Source organism: Pristiophorus japonicus, chromosome 5 (assembly GCF_044704955.1).
Source record: "Pristiophorus japonicus isolate sPriJap1 chromosome 5, sPriJap1.hap1, whole genome shotgun sequence".
Lineage (NCBI taxonomy): Eukaryota > Metazoa > Chordata > Chondrichthyes > Pristiophoridae > Pristiophorus > Pristiophorus japonicus.
In genome coordinates, this window is record NC_091981.1 from 230,699,408 (window position 1) to 230,722,084 (window position 22,677).

The window sequence follows — 22,677 nt, forward strand, 5'->3', positions numbered from 1 at the left end:
GCAGAGAAAATTGTCAGTTTGAAAATCTTTTGTGCCACGGGCCGTTTAATCTTTTGTTCAACAAGCAATCTGAAGGAAAGCAGCAGGAAATGCTTAAATTGGAGCAATGTTGTAGCAAAAGCACTTTCACCATAAAGTACTGCTCATTTTAGAACACGGCATTTGCTATACATGGAGCACTGCTGCTTTCTGATGGCTCAAAACTCACCAAAAGAGTCAATGTAGCATCTTGGGGAGATATGGTTGTGAATCAACATCAGCATGGGTCACAGCCTTACGTGGAGGGTCGAATCATCACGTTTGCTGTGCCAGACGGGGCAGGGTTGAGGGAAAAGAGTTCTTGCGAGTTCCCAAGTCCTCACCGGCACAGGTGTGTTTGGTTTGTTCAGCATAAAAAATGGGCAATTAGCCAAAGGTCATGTTTTCAGAATAGATAAGAACTTAATAATTATCCAGTTCTTCCAGTCAGCATTCTGTTTCCATATTTTTATGTTATTCAATTGGAAGATCTTCATTATCCCAATCATTAAGGAGTATTTTCGGGTTGTTGGTAATTTTACTGCCCATTTACTGCTAAGGAGAAAACTCAAGGGGCCTGAAATTCATCGACATACCGCTCACTACCGCCCGCGTATTGCCCACTTACTGCCCAAAAATACAATTTTGGTGTAAAAAACACCTACATACCGGCGACATACCGCTCTGCGGAATATTCATCATTGACATACCGGCGAGCGGTATGCACACCGTCCGCCATGCAGGACCGCCTGCATACCGCCCAAAAAATCCGATTTTCATGGCATACCATCGACATACCACCGGAGATGCATACCGTCCTGGAAAAGGTGGTTTTACGCGATGTTAAGTGGACGGGAATGGGCGGAAGCTTGTGATGTGGAAGGCACGGTTTCAGGGCTGGAAGCTGCTGGCAGCTCCCCACCCTCAGGTGCTGTCGACCTGACTGCTGTGGCACGGGGGGGGGGGGGGGGGGGGATTCCGCGCCATTGTCCCGATCCCGTCGATTGCCGCATGGCTTCGATGGAGTCGGTAGTTCGCTCCATCGCGATGATCAGACGCGACATATCCTCCGACTGCCATTCTGATAGAGCCGCGATGTTTGCGGCTATCGTAGCCATGGCCTTGAGCAGTTCTCGACCTATGTCGACGCTGGCCTGTGACAGACACACCATGTCCTGGTACACGCCTAGTACAACAACCGACCTTTTCAGCACCAACTTCCGTCACTGTGGCAAAGGCGCTGCAACACTGGGGGTGCGTTGCTGCGCACTGCTTGGTCCCGCAGAATCAGAGGAGCCATGGGGGAATCCCCTGAATACAGACTCAGTGGTGGAGGATGATCCAGCTGGCCCACATGGAACTGCTGTATCCTCCTCCATCTCTACCGGCTCCAGGATCAACGGCTCTTCTTCTTCCTCTTCATCTTCATCATCTCTGCTAGTGAAGTCGGGAGAGAGCTGGGTGATGCCAAAGGTGGAGACAGTGAGTTTCTCTGTGGAGGTGTGGTCGGAATCGTCCGAGTCTGGAAGTACAAAACAACATTTAAAAATGCTTGGCACCAGGGGAGGGGTCAGGGTTACATGAGTGCATAGTACAGTAACTTAGCGCAATCTTACTTAAATGTCCATCACCGCTGCATTACTGCATTACATATCGCAGACAGACAATACATATATGCATTGTGTTACATATCCCCAACATTGCAGTACATTACATGAGGCCAACATTACAGTTACATGACATTACAGGACCGCAACATGGACTGGGGATTGTATTCAACTTACCATCCTGTGTGAGTGAGTCAGCTCCAATGCTGATTCGATGGCACGGTTGCTATCCCTGACCAGAGACAGGGCACAGATCTCTATTTCTGTCAATGGCTCATGGGTTGTGGGTCCTCCCCCCATACGCCACTGATTGGCTGCTATTGCAGATGTCTTCTTCTGCAGAGTGTGAAGTATATGAAAGTAAAAAATCTTCAAACCATTTAACATCGCTGTAAGGGGTGGTTTTCAGGGGGTCAGCTTTCCCTTCTGACCTTATATGAACGGTTTCGAATCGCTCCCACACCCTTGGTTCTAGACTTTGGAATTATGAAGGGACTGTGACACACTTGGACAGACAATCGGTTTCAAGGTAGGAAGCAGGTATGGCTTTATTGTGTTTAAAAAGAAGTAAAAGGCACACCTTTAATAACACACACAGAATAGTGATACCAATACACACTGAGGAGTACAACACATTGAATAAATTGTCAAGATACAGCCTGTAGGGAAAAGAATACAGCTTAAACTCTAAATGGGATAAAGAGGAGAATGCAGATACATATACACAAGTTATCCCAGCCTCCCCCTCCCAGTTCCCCTAACTAACTAAGTTATAGCTCTGTGGGTTCAGGGGGTTATGCTCACCAATCCATTTTGACAGTTGCCGGTGAATTGCGGTTTCAGGGTTCGCTGCACTTTGCCTTCTAGGCGAGCCGTACCCCGTACGGAGGAGAGGACTTCGGACTGCGTAGTCTTCAGTTGGGGTGAGTCCGCTGATTCGGTAAGTCGCGTTTTGGATGTATGGGGTAAGTACCCACTTTCTTTGGTTAGGAATAGTTTTAGTTAGTCCTTTTAGGGAATTTCTCACCCGTTGGTCATTCAGAAGTAGATTGTAGAGTGGAAATAAATGTAGATTTTTCGTTTTTTGCTGAGTTGGTTTTGGTTGGTCGTTTCGCTGGTTATGGTGGCTCGGGTTGTCAATTTGGTTGCTGACAACCTTCTATTTTGTGGGCCTCTTGCTGTCGGCGTGCTCGGTCGATCCTTGATGGTTTCTTGTAGTTTTCTCCACTACTCCATTTCTTCACTTCCCACCTCCTGCTGCTTGTTTTTTTCCTTGTAAAACTGGGAATAGATATACCGCAAAAAGGCTTCCTTATCTCCCGCCAAATCTGGCCCAGCTCTTTGTTTCAAGGGAACTGCTCCTTAGTTTTGAGCTCTCTTTGTCAGAATTTGGCGGGCTTGTTCAGCAGTAATTTGATTATGATGTGGTAATGTGGAAAATCACCGGTTGGCATTGTTGAAAGTGTTTAAACTCTTGGGTCGTTTGGCTGGGCCCGTGATTTCTATAGGTCTATTTGCACATGCATGCCAATACTGGTCTCCGGTGATTAGCCTGATAGTTCTTGATGCGTTTATTGTCACTAGGGAGCAAATTTTTATGCCTCACAGTTTTTGTTAGTTATCGATTGACTCATTCTCCCAGACAAATTGAATTAGCTCCAATAGCCAATTCCTGAGTGAAGTCCCACCGTCTGTTCTGGAAGTCTCTTCCAAATTGTTCCTTTAGAGATTTTAAACTTGTAAAGCTCTTAGGTATCTTCCTCAGAGTTTTTCCTAGGATACCAAAATGTTCATCGAGTTCCAAATTAAATTCCCTTTCCTATGAGTCCAAATACTGGCGGGGGGTCTCCATGAATGCACCGCCTTTATCCCCTGCAGGCCTCGTCTGCCCTTTAAACTCATTTTAAAAGTCCAAAAAGGGATTCTTCTCCTCTGCAGGGGAAAGGTACAAGGAATCTTTGCGAAATATTGGTAAATTCTACAGTCCCCCCTGTGATACCATACCATTTATGGTATCATCTTCCAGGCGAGCAAAATTCCTGACTCCCAAGAGATACCTTCCCCGTAAATTAACTAAACTAATACCCAAAATATGCATTACACTTATGCAACATCACCATAGATACACACTTTTCCCTTTACAGGTACAAACGTTTTACATTTACACTCTCCCAGCTTAGAGGGGGTTCAATCACTACAATTACATTTCAGCACAGTGACATTTCATTTCAATTACATTATATTCACCAGCATGTAGGCAACGTACAACCACATTACAGAAGGAAGAACATAGATTAAAATTAAACAACATCAATTGGTCTCCTGAGATTTGTCCACCACCCGGTAATGTCTGGATCGGCGCTTTTGTTTTCTCTCCTTACACTTAGAACACCATAAATATAGAATTATTCCAAGCTGGCAAACCACTAAAAGATGGGAGACTATCCTAATCCAAGGAGGGACTTCTATATTGTTGAGAATGTCCCACCAGGGTGGAACTGTGATGTCTGAAATCTCGCTCTCTATTACGGTTGTCTTTTGCTCTAGTGTGTAGAAATGTTTTTGCGATACTTCCACAGATTTCAACAAAGAGGTAAGATGTTCGGGTAGAGGAGGAATTGCATAACCGAAAGGTGTGACATAGTTTTGTAAGTTGGTAAAGTTTTCTGTTTCAGTGAGGTGAATAGTGGAGGGTTCAGGAATGGGGACAATCCGTTCTTGGGCCACTCGAACTTCTGCCTCAGGTTTAAAGCAAAAACTGCTTTCACTCACCGGACACCATATGTGTTGTCCATGTTGGTAGTGGGGTGCACTGGTGGTGACACAATATGTCCCACCCCCTATGTATGCTACCTGTGGGGGAACATGGTCCTGTGCCATTACCTCCATGGTACAGTTGATAGGCTGTGCACCAGCAGCTTTAAACCCACACTGTGGTCTCATGCAGATGTCTTCTTCTGCAGAGTGTGAAGTATATGAAAGTAAAAATCTTCAAACCATTTAACATCGCAGACACACAGGGTCACACACACACACACATACACACACACTAAAAAAACACTACGTTGATCCTCTTGTCATTGCCTGAAAGCACAAATACATCACAGTAACCTTAAGAAAATAACATCATCCATGTGACACTGAACCTACATTTACATGGTACATGGCACATAGGGGGTGCGTAAATAAAATCATTACTTACTCTTGCTACCCTCACCAGGTCATTCCACCTCCTACAGCACCTTTTCCCGGTGCGTACCATGGTGCTTGTGGAGGACACAGCCTCCCCGATCTCGTCTCATATCCTGTTGTACTCCTTTGGGGGGGGCTTTCCATGACAACTCTTTGTTAGCTCGGCATACCACTCTGTAATATTCTCAAGAAGGGCAGGTAACTCCATCTTGTCGAAGACGGGCGCCCTCAACCTCCCGTCCTTCTCGATGTTCCTGCGCTTTGACTTCTTTTTTAACATTTTATTATATTTATGTTTTGATTTGTAAAATATGTCTTATTATTGTTCAAACTATATAATTATTATTTGCTATGACTATTTTTTAACTCTGCAATCTGTAATTAAACCAACAAACCCTCGATTAGCTTGCTGCTCCTTCTTGCTCTATCTCCCTCGAATTCAACTCACTGCACATGCACGGGTGACCCCTGACCCCCGAAACTGTGGGTAAAAAGCTTCACCGAAAAAACCGGAAAAAATAAATAAATCGCTCATGCGCAGTTCAGTGCTGCACCGTCCATTGAAAAGAAAGTCGATCTGGATCAACTATAATGTTACCTACTGCCCACTGCACACCGCTCGCATACCGGCAAAATAAAATTAACCAAAATTGCCCTCTTCGGTCTCAGTGGTATGCCTGAAGTTTGAAACGATGGATACCGCCAAGAAATGGACGGACTTTATTAATGACCAATTTTGGGCCCAAAGTGGTAAGGGCATTTTATGCAATATTATCTTCATTCTCGTTGCCACAATACCACACAGTATTAGGAGCTCAGGAAGCAGGTGAACTCCTGCACCTTGAAATCACCTGTTAGGAGGTGCATGAGAGTGTCTCACTGAATCATAGAATTATACTGCACAGAGGGGGACTATTCAGCCCATGATGTTTGTGCCGGCTCTTTTGAGAGAGCTATCCAATTGGTTCCACATCCTTGGTCTTTCCCCATAACCCTGCAAATTTCCCCCTTTCAAGTATTTATCCAATTCCCTTTTGAAAATTATTATTGAATCTGCTTCCACCTCCCTGTCAGGCAGTGCATTCGAGATCATAACTCGCTGCATAAAAAACTGATTCCTCATGTCATCTCTGGTTCTTTGCCAATTACCTTAAGTCTGTGTCCTCTAGTTACCAACCCTTCGGTAACTAGAAACAATTCTCCTTATTTAGTCTACCCTTCATGAATTTGAGAACCTCTATCAAAATTACCCTTAACATTCTCTGCTCCAGTGGCAACAACCCTAGTTTCTCTCGTCTTTCCACGTAATTGAAGTCTTTCATTCCAGGTACCATTATAATAAATCTTCTCTGCACCCTCTCTAAAGCCTTGATATCCTTCCTTAAGTGTAGTGCCCAGAATTGGACAAAATTCTCCAGCTGGGGTCTAGCCAGTGTTTTATGAAGATTTAGCATAACTTCCTTGCTTTTGTACTCTCTATGCCTCTCTTTATAAAGCCAAGGATTCCATATGCCTTTTTAACGCCCTTCTCAACTTGTTTTGTTGCCTTCTTTGGGCCCAAATTTGGCCAGGAGTTGCTCCGTTTTTTTTGGAGCAACTTGATTTTTCTGTTGTATCTTAAAAATCCCCATTCTGCACGTTTAATTTGCGCCAGTGTAAGTGAGTTAGTTAGGATTTTTTTTAGTTTAATTTTTTTTTCCAAAAGGGGGCGTTACCAACCACCTACGCCTGTTTTGGCCATTTAAGCCAGTTTGGACAGCTAATAGTTGCTCCAAACTAACTTAGGCCAGCATATGTGGCCACTTGTGGCCCATGCAGAAAACCCTTGCGGTGAGTTAAGAAATCAGCGCAGGCAAGTACATTCTATAGCACCAAGCACTAAACAAAGGACAAAAATAAGCATTCAATAACAAATAAAAAATACAGGATAGCTGAGAAGACCTGCACCAAGACTTACAAAACACTAAACAAAGCACAAAAAGTAATAAGCAATTAATTAACAAATAAAAAATAGAAGGAACCCTGCACCTAAAGCACCAAGACCAAAGTAATAAGCAATCAATCAATCAATAACAAATAAAAAAATAGATGTCCTACCAAAACATGGCCTGGGAAGGCACCGGGCCGCCAATGAGGGGGCCCATTCGGCCAGGGATAGGGGCGGCGCACTTCAGCCCCTTCCACACAGCCGGCAGCACATTCTCTCAGATTCTGGGAGAAAGGAGCTACTGCGCATGCGCGCACACTCTAGTGCGCATGTGCAAAGGTCCTGGCACTGTTTTCAGCGCCAGGACCTGGCTCCACCCCCGAATCCAGTGGCCACATTACGCCACCATTAAGGAGAGGTTGGCGAGCGGCCAAACTCAGCCCGAAGATTTTTGGAACAATTCGAGGTGGACAAAAGTGGCACACCTCTGGTGAATGCGTCAGAAATCTGTACTGGCCAAATTCTACCCCAAAGACTTGTGTATGTATACACTCAGATCTCTCTAATCCTGCTCCCCCTTTAAAATGTTACTATTTAGTCTATATTGCCTCTCCTCATTGTTCCTATCAAAATGAATTATTAACCTTCAGGTTAGCTTTTCTGTTGCTCCTATTGTGGTATGGCTGAGGTTGCTAACTCAGCATTGTGTGAGGACATAATGTAAACCTGCTATCCACTGCTCTACAGCACAACACCAATATTCTGCCCCAGTGCAGCCTGTCACCAATGTAAATGAACTGCTCAAACTCAGTTTCTTTCTCTTAAAGCAAAGGATGAGAGCGAGGGCTAAAATATCACCTTTTGGCTAATTATAGCAAAACCAGTAGAGGGAAGTGTAAAGCCAAGATTAGCATTTTATTTTCTTCTTTGATTTTTTGCTAACTGAAGAAAAATACATTTTCACCCGTGCCCCCCAGATTACAGCATTTTTGCACCAATTCAGTAAAGAAATTTGGAACCTATTCATCATCCTTGACAAGGGCTCCCTAAGATTATTTCTTTTGGAATTAGCATGGCGATTGCGGTATGGATCATGATATGAAATAGATGTAACTTTTAGAGATGATGTTGAGATGAGAAGAATTGTCTGTGTTTTCATGTTAGTTGTTGATTCTTCAAATGTGGAGGTGTAGATATGTTGAAAGCTGTTTAAATAAAAAACATGCCTTGCGAATTCATTGCTGTGCCTAGTTTCCCACTCTGCACAGTTAAATTAATGGCCTTGGCCAATGTTTGACAAGTCGGGTAGTTGGTTAGCCACTTTAGAGGCACAAAATGAGAATTTTTAGTTGAACAAAACCAATAAAGTACAGAGGCTGGAAATCTGACAGAAAATGCTGGAAAACACAGCAGCTCAAGCAGAATCTGTGGAGAGAGAAACAGAGTTAACCTTTCAGGTCAATGAACTGTCATCAGAATCTTTTTATTAGTTGAATCCTGATTAGTCTAGTTTCTGGTGCTGAGGATAACAATCACACTGAAGGAATTCAAAACAGACATCAGTAACATTTCAATTGTTGCTATTAGAATTTTTGCTAAAAAAAGGGAGATTAAATTTGTTGTTTTTATAAGTGAAAAATATACCCGAGGTGAGGATAGGTCATGCCGTAGGAGACGAGGAAGGGAAACTATGCCTCCTTTAATAGAACCTCTGACTTTCCCTTATCTAGTTCAGTCTTGTTCAATGGAAATTGCTGATTAGCCACAGGCTTGGCTACATCAACACCGTTTTAGCCATAAGCACACATTTTAGCAGGAAATGCCTACTCAAGAGTAATTAGGGATGGGCAATAAATGCTGGCCTAGCCTGTGATGCTCATATCCTGTGAATGAATAAAAAATACACTTAAACAATACAGGTAAATGTACCTCATGTGAATACGGTCAAGACAACACATGTACGACCTACTGAGGAGTTCCCTGGTCGTGAGTTCCGATCAGCACCAGTCTTATGGGCAATGCATGTAAAGGGTTGTGTTATATCATTGATTTGATAAATAAAGAGTATTAATCAGACGTCTTTGGTGTTTGCTCATCCTTGAACTTGTATTAGAGGTAAAGGTTGTCATCGTCATCATAGGCGGTCCCTCGAACGAGGATGACTTGCTTCCATATGAGTTCACAGATGTTTCAATGAAGGACCCAATGTTCCAGTCCTGAACTCCATTTGAAGGGGTGGAAAAGGTTGTATGACAGTATCCTCCACATGAGGTGAAAAGGATATATGACAATACCCTAAATCAACATAAAGCACCCACAATGATCAAAAACACTCATATACTTTGCTTTCCATCTTATAATTTTACCGACAAATGTTCAAAAAACATTAAAGTACATACATACTCTGTGCAAATATCAGCATTCAGTCAATTATGGTGTCTATTACTCGTTTCTTATCAACTAATCAGAAATGCCACTGGTTATGTATTAATGCTTGGGGGTCACTAGACAACAGAGGGCGCCCGGTCGGAGGTCATCGGGATGTACACATATGGCATGTGTGCTTGGTCACCTGTATATAAGCTGGGTGTCTTTGTCACGCAGGCATTCTTGGGCTGGAATAAAGATGGATCGGGTTGCACCTGAGTGAGTTTACAGTAACCAGACTCTTGAGTCACTACACCACTCCAGGCATCTGCCTGCAATTTCTGCGGTCTAGAAGAGTTTGTGTTCCATGTTTATGTTGAGTGTGTGAGGTTCCAATATTTCAAGGGGCTGCTTCTGAAATTCCGGTTGCACTTCAGTCCCATGCTCCTGATCTTTGGGCATCCTGTGTGGAGGGGAGCAGGCAGGTCGGAAGGCCTCCTCGTAGGACTGCTCCTGGGCATGACCAAGGCAGCCATCAACCAGTCCAGGCAGCAGGCGGTCGAGGGTGTCATTCAGCCTGACTACCTGCCTCTCCTCCACGGTTAAGTTCGAGCCAGGGTGTCCCTGGAGATGGAGCATGCAGTGTCCACCGGTACGCTCATGGCCTTCTGCAAGAGGTGGGCGCCGGAGGGACTGGAGTGCATCATCACCCCCGGCAACCAAATTTTAATTTGACCATTTAAAGTTAAAAGTTTAATTTGTTTAATTTGTCAGTTTTAGTGCCCCTTTAATAAGGGGGCATTTGATTTATAGGTTAAACTAGAATAGTTGTAACTGATCCTGAGAAAATTTGAGGCCTCCTACTCCAACTTACTCTTTCCCAAGATTTCCCCAATCTTTGCTTCCTTCTACAATCTTCAGACTTTGCTTTGAGGCAGTTGATAGGAAATGTACAAAGGAATCCGGGAATGATTCTCCTTCTGATTTTCTCCCCTCCCTATCTGAGGAGAAGCACCTTGCTACATATGGTTTCTCCCTACATATAGTAACATACAATGATTGAGATGTGTAATTCTGTGGCATGTGGCACAGTATGTTTGCAGTCACCTGTATTTGATCAGAATTCCAAACTGGTTTAGTGTTCCCATTATTAAGCATTGTTACCTTAGTAAACAAACTACTGTTGTATCTGAATTGTTTACACTGAAAGCACGTACTAGATGGTGAAAGCTATAAATATAAAATGCACTTTATGTACATCTGCACAGGTTTATGACTTTTTCAGATCCCATTATAAATACTGCTTTTGATTGCTTTTAATAATCCTGGAATATCAGATGGTGCAGCAAATAGCATGAAAAGTATCCAGTAACAGCAGTTTAATAGTCCCCCTGGTTTATCATTGGAAATTATTGATTTTGTGTCACCTCTTAATTTTTTTTACAAGCATTATCATTCAAACTATCAAAGATTTTGCCAACTATAATTTTGAGCTAGATACGTGTGCCTGGGAGGACAGCAGTAATGGTCAATTGAAATGGAAGATGAGTCATAACATGACTTTCAGCTCCAACTATTGACTGTAGCATAGGCACTGTAAATAATAAGGGCCATATACAGGTCAACACTGTGTACAGCAATTATTACATCTAGTTGAAGTTATTTATTGCTGTATTCCTTTTTGTAGATAAGCTCAGTACCTAGAGAAGGAATGTCTTCAGAAAGCAGAAGGAGCCTTGGTGGCCATATATTGTGTTTGAATTCAAGGGTATTCAATATTCAGGAAAGATAGAGTGAAAGGAAAAGCAGGTGGGATAGCGTTGCTGGTTAAAGAGGAGATTAACGCAATAGTAAGGAAGGACATTAGCTTGGATGAGGTGGAATCTGTATGGGTGGAGCTGCGAAACACCAAAGGGCAGAAAATGCTACTGGGAGTTGTGTACAGACCACCAAACAGTAGTAGTGAGGTTGGGGATGGCATCAAACAGGAAATTAGGGATGCGTGCAATAAAGGTACAGCAGTTATCATGGGTGACTTTAATCTACATATAGATTGGGCGAAACAAACTGGTAGTAATACGGTGGAGGAGGATTTCATGGAGTGTATAAGGGATGGTTTTCGAGATCAATATGTTGAGGAACCAACTAGAGAGCTGAACATATGGTAGAGTTCTTCATTAAGATGGAGAGTGACACAGTTAATTCAGAGACTAGGGTCCTGAACTTAAAGAAAGAAAACTTTGACGGTATGAGACATGAATTGGCTAGGATAGACTGGCGAATGATACTTAAAGGGTTGATGGTGGATAGGCAATGGCAAACATTTAAAGATCACATGGATGAACTTCAACAATTGTACATCCCTTTCTGGAGTAAAAGTAACACGGGGAAGGTGGTTCAACTGTGGCTTACAAGAGAAATTAGAGATAGTGTTAAATCCAAGGAAGAGACATATAAATTAGCCAAAAAAAGCAGCAAACCTGAGGACTGGGAGAAATTTAGAATTCAGCAGAGGAGGACAAAGGGTTTAATTAGGAGGGGGAAAATAGAATATTTTAGCTTGCAGGAAACATAAAAACTGACTGCAAAAGCTTCTACAGATACATGAAGAGAAAAAGATTAGTGAAGACAAATGTAGGTCCCTTACAGTCAGAATCAGGTGAATTTATAATGGGGAACAAAGAAATGGCAGACCAATTGAACAAATACTTTGGTTCTGTCTTCACTAAGGAAGACACAAATAACCTTCCGGAAATACTAGGAGACTGAGTCTAACGAGAAGGAGGAACTAAAGGAAATCCTTATTAGTCAGGAAATGGTGTTAGGGAAATTGATGGGATTGAAGGCCGATAAATCCCCAGGGCCTGATAGTCTACATCCCAGATTAATTAAGGAAGTGGCCAGAGAAATAGTGGATGCATTGGTGATCATTTTCCAACAGTCTATCAACTCTGGATCAGTTCCTATGGACTGGAGGGTAGCTAATGTAACACCACTTTTTGAAAAAGGAGAGAGAGAAAACGGGTAATTATAGACCGGTTAGCCTGACGTCAGTAGTGGGGAAAATGTTGGAATCAATTATTAAAGATGTAATGGCAGCGCATTTGGAAAGCAGTGATAGGATCGGTCCAAGTCAGCATGGAGTTATGAAAGTAAAATCATGTTTGACAAATCTTCTAGAATTTTTTGAGGATGTAACTAGTAGAGTGGACAAGGGGGAGCCAGTGGATGTGGTGTATTTAGACTTTCAAAAGGCTTTTGACAAGGTCCCACAAAAGAGATTAGTGTGCAAAATTAAAGCACATGGTAATGGGGGTAATGTATTGACGTGGATAGAGAACTGGTTGGCAGACAGGAAGCAGAGAGTAGGAATGAACAGGTCCTTTTCAAAATGGCAGGCAGTGACTAGTGGGGTATCGCAAGGTTCAGTGCTGGGCCTCCAGCTATTTACAATATACATTAATGATTTAGACGAAGGAATTGAATGTAATATCTCCAAGTTTGCAGGTGACACTACGCTGGATGCTAAGAGGCTGCAGGGTGACTTATACAGGTTAGGTGAGTGGGCAAATACAAGGCAGATGCGGTATAATGTAGATAAATGTGAGGTTATCCACTTTGGTGGTAAAAACAGGATGGCAGATTATTATCTGAATGGTGACAGATTAGTAAAAGGGGAGGAGCAACGAGACCTGGGTGTCATGGTATATCTGTCATTGAAAGTTGGCATACAGGTACAGCAGGCGGTGAAGAAGGCAAATGGCATGTTGGTCTTCATAGCGAGAGGATTTGAATGTAGGAGCAGGGAGGTCTTACTAAGTTGCACAGGACCTTGGTGAGGCCACATCTTGAATATTGTGTTCAGTTTTGGTCTCCTAATCTGAGTAAGGACATTCTTGTTATTGAGGGAGTGTAGCGAAGGTTCACCAGACTGATTCCCGGGATGACAGGACTAACATATGAAGAAAGACTGGATCGACTAGGCTTATATTCACTGGAATTTAGAAGAATGAGAGGGGATCTCATAGAAACATATAAAATTCTGACGGAATTGGACAGGTTAGATGCAGGAAGAATGTTCCCGATGTTGGGGAAGTCCAGAACCAGGGGTCACAGTCTAAGGATAAGAGGTAAGCCATTTAGTACCAAGATGAGGAGAAATTTCTTCACTCAGAGAGTTGTGAGCATGTGGAATTCTCTACCATAGAAAGTTGTTAATGCCAGTTCGTTAGATATATTCAAAAAGGATTTAGATGTGGCCCTTACAGCTAAAGGGATCAAAGGGTATGGAGAAAAAGCAGGAATGGGGTACTGAAGGGCATCATCAGCCATGATCATATTGAATGGTGGTGCAGGCTCGAAGGGCCGAATAGCCTACTCCTGCACCTATTTTCTATGTTTCTATGTTTCTAATTCATGTACTCAATAATGTCTCGAGTTTCTGATATTGGCAGATCTTTGTGTTCTGATTTGGAATGTATCCATCAATGATGCAACAGAGCTAAGAACAGATCTTTCTAAGCCACAAAATTACTGTGGAATCGAGGGAGCACTCCTGCTTTTATCGGCTCCATAGGAAGTTAAAATGTTTGATAACGCTCCTCTGAAGCACCTTGGGGAATTTTACTGTGTTAAAAGTGCTATATAAATGCAACTTGTTGTTATTGTTGTAAAGGTTTTCCTTAAAATCTTACTTTTAGTTGGTGGCTACAGTTGTCACGGAACCATCTGAGTGGGACAGGCCCAAGGAGATTGCCCTGCTCACCACTGCCCAATTTCTGTGAGGAAACCTAAAAAAGACATTGGACCCACTTAAATATATATATATATGCATGGGACCTACATTCGTGCCATACAAGTGTCAGGCAATGACTATCTCTAACAAGCGAGAGTCTAACCACATCCCCTTGACATTCAACAACATTACCATCACCGAATCTCCCACCATCAATATCCTGGGGGTCACCATTGATCAGAAACTTAACTGAACCAGCAACAAGAGCAGGTCAGATGCTGCGTATTCTGTGACGAGTGTCTCGCCTCCTGACTCCCCAAAGCCTTTCCACCATCTACAAGGCACAAGTCAGGAGTGTAATGGAATACTCTCGACTTGCCTGGACGAGTGCAGCTCCAACAACACTCAAGAAACACGTCACCATCCAGGACAAAAATCAGTCCGCTTGATTGACACCCCAACCACCATCTTCAACTGGCGTACCGTGGCTGCAATGTGTACCGTCAACAAGATGCACTGCAGCAACTCGCCGAGCCTTCTTTGGCATCACCTCCCAGACCCGTGACCTCTACCACCTAGAAGGACAAGGGCAGCAGGCGCATGGGAGCACCATCACCTGCAAGTTTCCCTCCAAGTTACACAACGTCCTGACTTAGAAATATGTCGCCATTCCTTCTTCGTCGCTGGGTCTAAATCCTGGAACTCCCTCCCTAACAGAACTATGGGAGTACCTTCGCTACACAGACTACAACATTTCAAGAAGGCGGCTCACCACCACCTTCTCAGGGGCAATTAGGAATGGGCAATAAATTCTGGCCTTGTCAGGAATGAATAAAAATAAAATGACTGTTTTAGGTGGCCGCCATGGATGCCCGAAAAATAGCCTGACCCATTTTGCAAGGTCTCCATTCCAATTGTGTTACCTGCATACTTCTGGTTGTGGGTTGGTCAGGTGCTGCTCCCTGTTCCATAAAGAGAGGTCAAAATGCAAACAGGTGTGTACTAGGCACCAAAAGACATTACCAGACCTTGCAGCTAGCATTCCGCTAGTTGCAGGTCAAATGCAGGCTGCCTCCATTTAGACTGGGTGCTGGGTCAAGCAACTCTTGTATATTACCAGCGAGCTGCAGGCACCAGTTGCTGCCCAAGAGGCAGTTTGTTGATTGCAGTGGGGAGTGCAACAAATTTGGCCACTGGGAGGTCGGCCGAAAGTAGCAGGTAAGTCCGGCGGGAGAATAAGGGAATTGGGAGGGAGTGAATACTTCTGTTCCTGGCCCCACATTCAAGTAAATATAACACTTTTTACTTACCTTTTTGGTGGCAGCTCCAGCGGTTTCTTTAAGAGGTTCAAACCCCGATTAGCATAGGCAATGGAAAATAAAAAATTGGCTGGTCTCTCTAAATTGGCTCATAGATTCAGATTCAACATCTTGATGCTTATCCTTCTGGACTGTGCGATTTGTGGCCCAATTGCTTTACTCAGGATAGACAGACCAACAATTGCTTGTTGTGCTCAGGAAGAATCTAGATTGCTCCTGCAGCAGAAAAAAAGCTCGTTTCCCATCCAGGAAGTGGTATGAAAGGATTTCCAGGGAATAGTTGTCACTGTAATTCACAGAATATTGGATACAAAGGATAGTGCAGCATTTAGGCAGCGTGTAATTTTTTTGTTCATTAATTTAAATGGACAGAAAATCAGGAGGGTTCTGTAATGGGCAAACTGTCCTTGGTGTTGATTATTCTGATGTTTGCCCCTAACATGCAGTGCTCCATAACACAGGTGTAAAATTTGACTATTTAGCCTTTTTTCTGTGTAAAGATTTACTGGGACTATTTTACACTATGTTGACAGTACAGTATTAAAACTGACTTACGTCAAAAACTATTTGCAATTCCAACGTAAAATTGCATAATTTGGTTTATTGTACATATTTTTCATTGTAGCAAAATAGTTTATTATTCGTTTCCTCGGATTTTAGATGTCACATATTTTTGTTAGAAATTGTACCACAATCTGCTTATCAGTTGAATTCTATGAAATATGGTTACAGTAAAATAAAGCAATATTCCCTTTGAGGACTTCTCTAGCATTTCAACAGCATATTAAAATAACATTCAACATCGCCTTGTAACTGTTATTATTAAAATGCACTGAAGAACAGTTTTGCACATTACATAATGTTATGAGATGTTATGTGAAAGTGTCAAGTTCTTAAGCTTAAAAGCTTCTTTGTACCCAGGAAAGGTATGTATTTTTAAAACAATAAATCTTTCAGACAGCAATCTACTTCAATAAATATGCACTTTAGTGAATTAAAGTTTAATAATATTTGGGTGGGATTGGTGTCACATTCTCTCTTTTATCTGTGGAAACTGAATTTGACTCAGTCCCAAATTGATGGGATAAATCTATCCTTCTCTACTAACTGTAAGAACCACAGCACAAAGCTATCTATTTTTCATACTAATTGGCACTAAGCTGGCAGTCTCCTGTGGAGAAAGCTCTGAAGATTGCTGGTAAGGGAATTGCAAATGTCACAACGGTTCAGTGGTGGGGTAGGGGGAGGGGGGTGGTTGGGACAGTCTTCTGAGTTAGATTATGGTACCAATGGTTAGTACAGAGGGAGCTTTACCCTGTGCCTCGTGCATGCTATAACTGACCTAAGAACACCTTTCACCCCATCAGCCTCCACGTTCAATGAATCATCCTCCACCATTTCTGCCACCTCCAGCATGATCCCATCACCAATCACATCTAGCCCCTTCCCTCCCTTCTCAGCATTCTGAAGGGACTGCTCCCTCAGCAGCACCCTAGTCCATACCGCTGTCACCCCAGCAACCCCCTCCCTTTCCCACGGCACCTTTCCGTGCAAGCGCAGGAGATGCAACACCTGCCCTTTTACCTCCTCCCTTTCCACTATCCAAGGCCCCAAATTCCGGGTGAAACAGCAATTTACTTGTATCTCTTTCAATCTAGTATACTGTGTTCACTGCTCACGATGTGCTCTTCTCTACATTGGGGAGATCAATTGGGTGACCGTTTTGCGGAGCACCTCCGTTCAGTCTGCAAGTGTGACCCTGAGCTTCCAGTCGCCTGTCACTTTAATTCTCCACTCCACTCCCACTCTGACCTCTCCGTCCTCGGTCTCCGACACTGTTCCAACGAAGCTCAATGCAAGCTCGAGGACCAGCACCTCATCTTTCGTTTAGGCACTTTACAATCTTCTGAACTCAACATTGAGTTCATCAATTTCAGAGTGTAGCCACTGCCAATCTTTGGCTTCCTTTCCCGCCCCCCCCCCCACCCCCCACCACCACCGAGCCATTTCTTTTTTTCTCCTCCTTGGTAGCTGATCATTATTCCGCCATTCACACCCTATCTTGACTAATATTTTTCTAACTCCTGGCATTACCATTTCAATTTGGCCCATGATCCCTTTTGTCTCTCTAATCTCTCCTGCCTTCCACCTATCACAGACTTTCCCTTTTTTTCTTTCTTCCCCTCCCCCTTTCGGTGCTTGTTAAGAATGTGTTCTTTCCGAACAGTCTCCAGTTCAAACGAAGGGTCGTCGACCCGAAACGTTCACTCTATTTTTCTCTCCACAGATGCTGCCTGACCTGCTGAGATTCTGTTTTTATTCCAGATTCTAGCATCCGCAGTATTTCGCTTTTGTAAGAATGCCTGATGTTGTTACTGGGTGCAAAAGGTGGTGAACATAAAGTTTCACCAGAATTTTAGTAAGACACTTCATAGAATCATAGAAGTTTACAGCACGGAAGGAGGCCATTTCGGCCCATTGTGTCCATGCCGGCCGACCAAGAGCTATCAGCCTAATCCCACTTTCCATCTCTTGGTCTGAAGCCCTGTAGGTTACGGCACTTTAAGTGCACATCCAAGTATTTCTTAAATATGGTGAGGATTTCTGCCTCTACCACCCTTTCAGGCAGTGAGTTCCAGACCCCCACTACCCTCTGGGTGAAGAAATTTCCCCTCATATCTTCTCTAAACCTCCCCCCCCCACCCCCCCCCAATTACTTTAAGCCTGGTTGCTGACCCCTCTGCCAAGGGAAACAGGTCCTTCCTATCCACTCTATCTAGGTCCCTCATAATTTTATACATCTCAATCAGGTCTCCCCTCAGCCTCTTCTGTTCCAAAGAAAATAACCCAGCCTATCCAATCTTTCCTCATAGCCAAAATTCTCCAGTCCAGGCAACATTCTCCTCTGCACCTTTTCTAGTGCAATCACATCTTTCTTGTGATGTGGTGATGTTAAAGATGTTGATGTTGTGGGTAGCTTTGATCTTTGCATTTATGCTGTGGACTGGTAGATTGGTACATAGCTGGTGAAGCAGATGGTGGGAACAAATACAGCAAAGCTGTACAACAGAGTGTTGGCATGGTGCAAACCTGTACAGACTGTCTGATGGAGTTCTACTGGCACATCTATGGACAAGATGTGAATAGACGTATTTCCTAATGTTTACACTGAAATGTTTTTGTAATGTATGTAGCCATTTGATATATAGATATTTGTAACTTTTGACACTTTTATAATCATATAATGTCTGTATTTATATAGTGTCTTTAATGTAAAAACATTGCAAGGCAGTTCACAAAATGAATTACTTTTTTTCTGATGTACAGTGATTGACAATACAATTGGATTGTAAGAGGTCTGAGTTTCCAAATATATTTAAGTTAGGGATTGTTCCAGTTTTGCGTTCCTTTTATCTTTTTACTCTAGATAATTTTGGTTTCTGTGTTTCAGGCTGGTCTTATATGCCAGAGTGTATTTGAGTATTTACATTACCCCTAGTATCGAGATAAAATTCACCCAGCAAATGATGCATCTTGTCTCTTCCCTCTGCCAAGGGAAACATGTTCTTCCTATCCACTCTATCCAGGTCCCTCATAATTTTAGACACCTCAATCAGGTCTCCCCTCAGCCTCCTCTGTTCCAAAGAAAATAACCCAGCCTATCCAATCTTTCCTCATAGCCAAAATTCTCCAGTCCAGGCAACATTCTTGTAAATCTCTTCTGCATCTTTTCCAGTGCAATCACATCTTTCTTGTAATGTAGTGATGTTGAAGATTTTGATGTTGTAGGGTAGTTTTGATCTTTGCTTTTATGCTGAGGATGTAACTAGCAGAGTGGACAAGGGAGAACCAGTGGATGTGGTGTATTTGGACTTTCAAAAGGCTTTTGACAAGGTCCCGCACAAGAGATTGTTGTGCAAAATTAAAGCGCATGGTATTGGGGGTAATGTACTGACGTGGAGAGAGGACTGGTTGGCAGACAGGAAGCAGAGAGTCGGGATAAACGGGTCCTTTTCAGAATGGCAGGCCGTGACTAGTGGAGTGCCGCAGGGCTCAGTGCTGGGACCCCATCTCGTTACAATATACATTAACGATTTGGATGAAGGAATTGAGTGTAATATCTCCAAGTTTGCGGATGACACTAAACTGGGTGGCGGTGTGAGCTGTGAGGAGGACACTAAGAGGCTGCAGGGTGACTTGCACAGGTTAGGTGAGTGGGCAAATGCATGGCAGAAGCAGTATAATGTGGATAAATGTGAGGTTATCCATTTTGGGGGCAAAAACACGAAGGCAGAATATTATCTGGATGGCGGAAGATTAGGAAAAGGGGAGGTACAATAAGACCTAGGTGTCATGGTTCATCAGTCACTGAAAGTGGGCATGCAGGTACAGCAGGCGGTGAAGAAGACAAATGATATGTTGGCCTTCATAGCTAGGGGATTTGAGTATAGGAGCAGGGAGGTCTTACTGCAGTTGTACAGGACCTTGGTGAGGCCCCACCTGGAATATTGTGTACAGTTTTGGTCTCCTAATCTGAGGAAGGACGTTCTTGCTATTGAGGGAGTGCAGCGAAGGTTCACCAGACTGATTCCAGGGATGGCTGGACTGTCATATGAGGAGAGACTAGATCAATTGGGCCTTTATTCACTGGAGTTTAGAAGGGTGAGAGGGGACTCATAGAAACATATAAGATTCTGACGGGACTGGACAGGTTAGATGCGGAAAGAATGTTCCCGATGTTGGGGAAGTCCAGAACCAGGGGACATCGTCTTAGGATAAGGGGTAGGCCATTTAGGACTGAGATGAGGAGAAACTTCTTCACTCAGAGAGTTGTTAAGCTGTGTAATTCCCTGCCGCAGAGAGTTGTTGATGCCAGATCATTGGATATATTCAAGAGTGAGTTAGATATGGCCCTTACGGCTAAGGGGATCAAGGAGTGTGGCGAGAAAGCAGGAAAGGGGTACTGAGATGAATGATCAGCCATGATCTTATCGAATGGTGGTGCAGGCTTGAAGGGCCGAATGGCCTACTCCTGCACCTATTTTCTATGTTTCTATGTTTCCTTGGAAGGTGGCAGAATAACACCACTCTAAACGTTGTTTCGGTCTTTAACTGCCAAACAAATTTATTAAACAGTAATAGAATGAGCATAGCAATAATAACATAATGCATATTCTTATAGTAGTTGTTAAACTTTGCTAGCTCCTCATTTTAAGTATATAATAATATACTTTTGCAACTTCTGTGCTAGCTTATACTGTAATTAATTTTAATTTGTTTTCCTTTCCGCTCTGTGGAAGTTTATTTTTTAGCTCAAATAACCTCTTCAGAGGCACCTGACAGATGGTGTGAGATTTTCCAAGATCCTGCACGTCCAGTGAGGCCTCATGCACAGTTGGCAGTTTATCAAAGAACTATGGGTATACTGCCTGCAATTTTCTGTGCATGGAAAGTCATGAGTGACACACGGATGATTTTCTGTTTAGCAGCCCTCACATGTAAAGTTCTGTTGTTGCCAAGGGTGTCAGATAATTTCACCCAGTGCCTTCCAAGGCTTTAGGAATTCTCACATATTTGAAAAAGACAGGCAAATAAATATCTTTGAAATGGTGAACAGAATCAAGCAGAATTTAAATAACTCTCTGTTGAGTTCAAAAGGAGTTGGCAACCAGACATATATTTGAACAAATCTTGCAAAATGTTTGTATTTGAATTAAATGGCTTGGCTCCTCCTTTGGATACTTGCGTTTCAGACAAACAGTCTGATTGTAACAAAATGAACTGGGACATTCTTCTGTGAGAGAAGTTTGTTTTGACAGTATTAAAGAAACCAATACCAACCTAAATTGTAGACAAAAAATGCCCATACAAAAATAGAATTACATTGACACATTTCATTGATCTACTCCACAACTGTCTCTGCTCTAGTTTGACATCCCAATCAAAAAGTGAGGTCACAGCCAATGGGGTAAGTGATTGGTGAGTAGCTTTTCTTTTCTTTTTTATATCAGTAAGTGAACTGTAACATTGTTATTACCAATTTAAGGGTATCTAAGGTTAAGACATGGCAGGAGAGCTCGGTCACGTGATATGCTCCTCCTGTGCCATGTGGGAACTCGGGGACACTTCCGGTGTCCCTGAGCGGTACGTGTGTGGGAAGTGTATCCGCCTCGAGCTCTTGACGGTCCGCGTTGCGGAATTGGAGCTGAGGGTGGATTCACTCTGGAGCATCCACGATGCTGAGAATGACGTGAGTATCACGTGTAGTGAATTGGTCTTACCGCAGGAGAAGGGTCCACAGCCAGATAGGGAATGGAAGACCAGCAAGAAGAGCAGTGCAAGAAAGATAGTGCAGGGGTCCCCTGTGGTCATCCCCCTGCAAAACAGATACACTGCTTTGAGTACTGTTGGGGAGGATGACTCATCAGGGGAGGGCAGCAGCAGCCAAGTTCATGGCACCGTAGGTGGCTCTGCTGCAAAGGAGGGCAGGAAAAAGATTGGGAGCGCGATAGTGATAGGGGATTCGATGGTGAGGGGAATAGATAGGCGTTTCTGCGGACGCAACCGAGACTCCAGGATGGTATGTTGCCTCCCTGGTGCAAGGGTCAAGGATGTCTCGGAGCGGGTGCAGGACATTCTGAAATGGGAGGGAGAACAGCCAGTTGTCGTGGTGCACATTGGTACCAACGACATAGGTTAAAAAAGGGATGAGGTCTTACGAAAAGAATTTAAGGAGCTAGGAGCTAAATTAAAAAGTAGGACCTCAAAAGTAGTAATCTCGGGATTGCTACCAGTGCCACATGCTAGTCAGAGTAGGAATCGCAGGATAGCGCAGATGAATACATGGCTTGAGCAGTGGTGCAGTAGGGAGGGATTCAAATTCTTGGGGCATTGGAACCGGTTCTGGGGGAGGTGGGACCAGTACAAACCGGACGGTCTGCACCTGGGCAGGACCGGAACCAATGTCCTAGGGGGAGTGTTTGCTAGTGCTGTTGGGGAGGAGTTAAACTAATATTGCAGGGGGATGGGAACCAATGCAGGGAGACAGAGGGAGACAAAAATGAGGCAAAAGCAAAAGACAGAAAGGAGATGAGGAAAAGTGGAGGGCAGAGAAACCCAAGGCAAAGAACAAAAAGGGCCACTGTACAGCAAAATTCTAAAAGGACAAAGGGTGTTAAAAAAGCAAGCCTGAAGACTTTGTGTCTTAATGCAAGGAGTATCCGCAATAAGATGGATGAATTAACTGTGCAAATAGATGTTAACAAATATGATGTGATTGGGATTATGGAGACGTGGCTCCAGGATGATCAGGGCTGGGAACTCAACATCCAGGGGTATTCAACATTCAGGAAGGATAGAATAAAAGGAAAAGGAGGTGGGGTAGCATTGCTGGTTAAAGAGGAGATTAATGCAATAGTTAGGAAAGACATTAGCTTGGATGATGTGGAATCTATATGGGTAGAGCTGCAGAACACTAAAGGGCAAAAAACATTAGTGGGAGTTGTGTACAGA

At 43.4% G+C, this 22,677-nt stretch overlaps 1 long non-coding RNA gene across 2 annotated transcripts in view; it reads right to left on the reverse strand.

The window, feature by feature from the left end:
- Positions 1 to 7,634: 7,634 nt before the first annotated feature.
- LOC139264627 (uncharacterized) overlaps positions 7,635 to 22,677 on the reverse strand; it is a 46,915-nt gene continuing 31,872 nt past the window's right edge. The window contains exons 3-4 of one of the 2 annotated variants that reach the window (XR_011593387.1): positions 13,806 to 13,901; positions 7,635 to 8,169 (exon numbers count right to left, since the gene is read on the reverse strand). This is a non-coding gene — a long non-coding RNA (uncharacterized lncRNA). The remainder of the gene's footprint in view (positions 8,170 to 13,805; positions 13,902 to 22,677) is intronic. The other variant, XR_011593386.1, reaches the window with a different exon arrangement.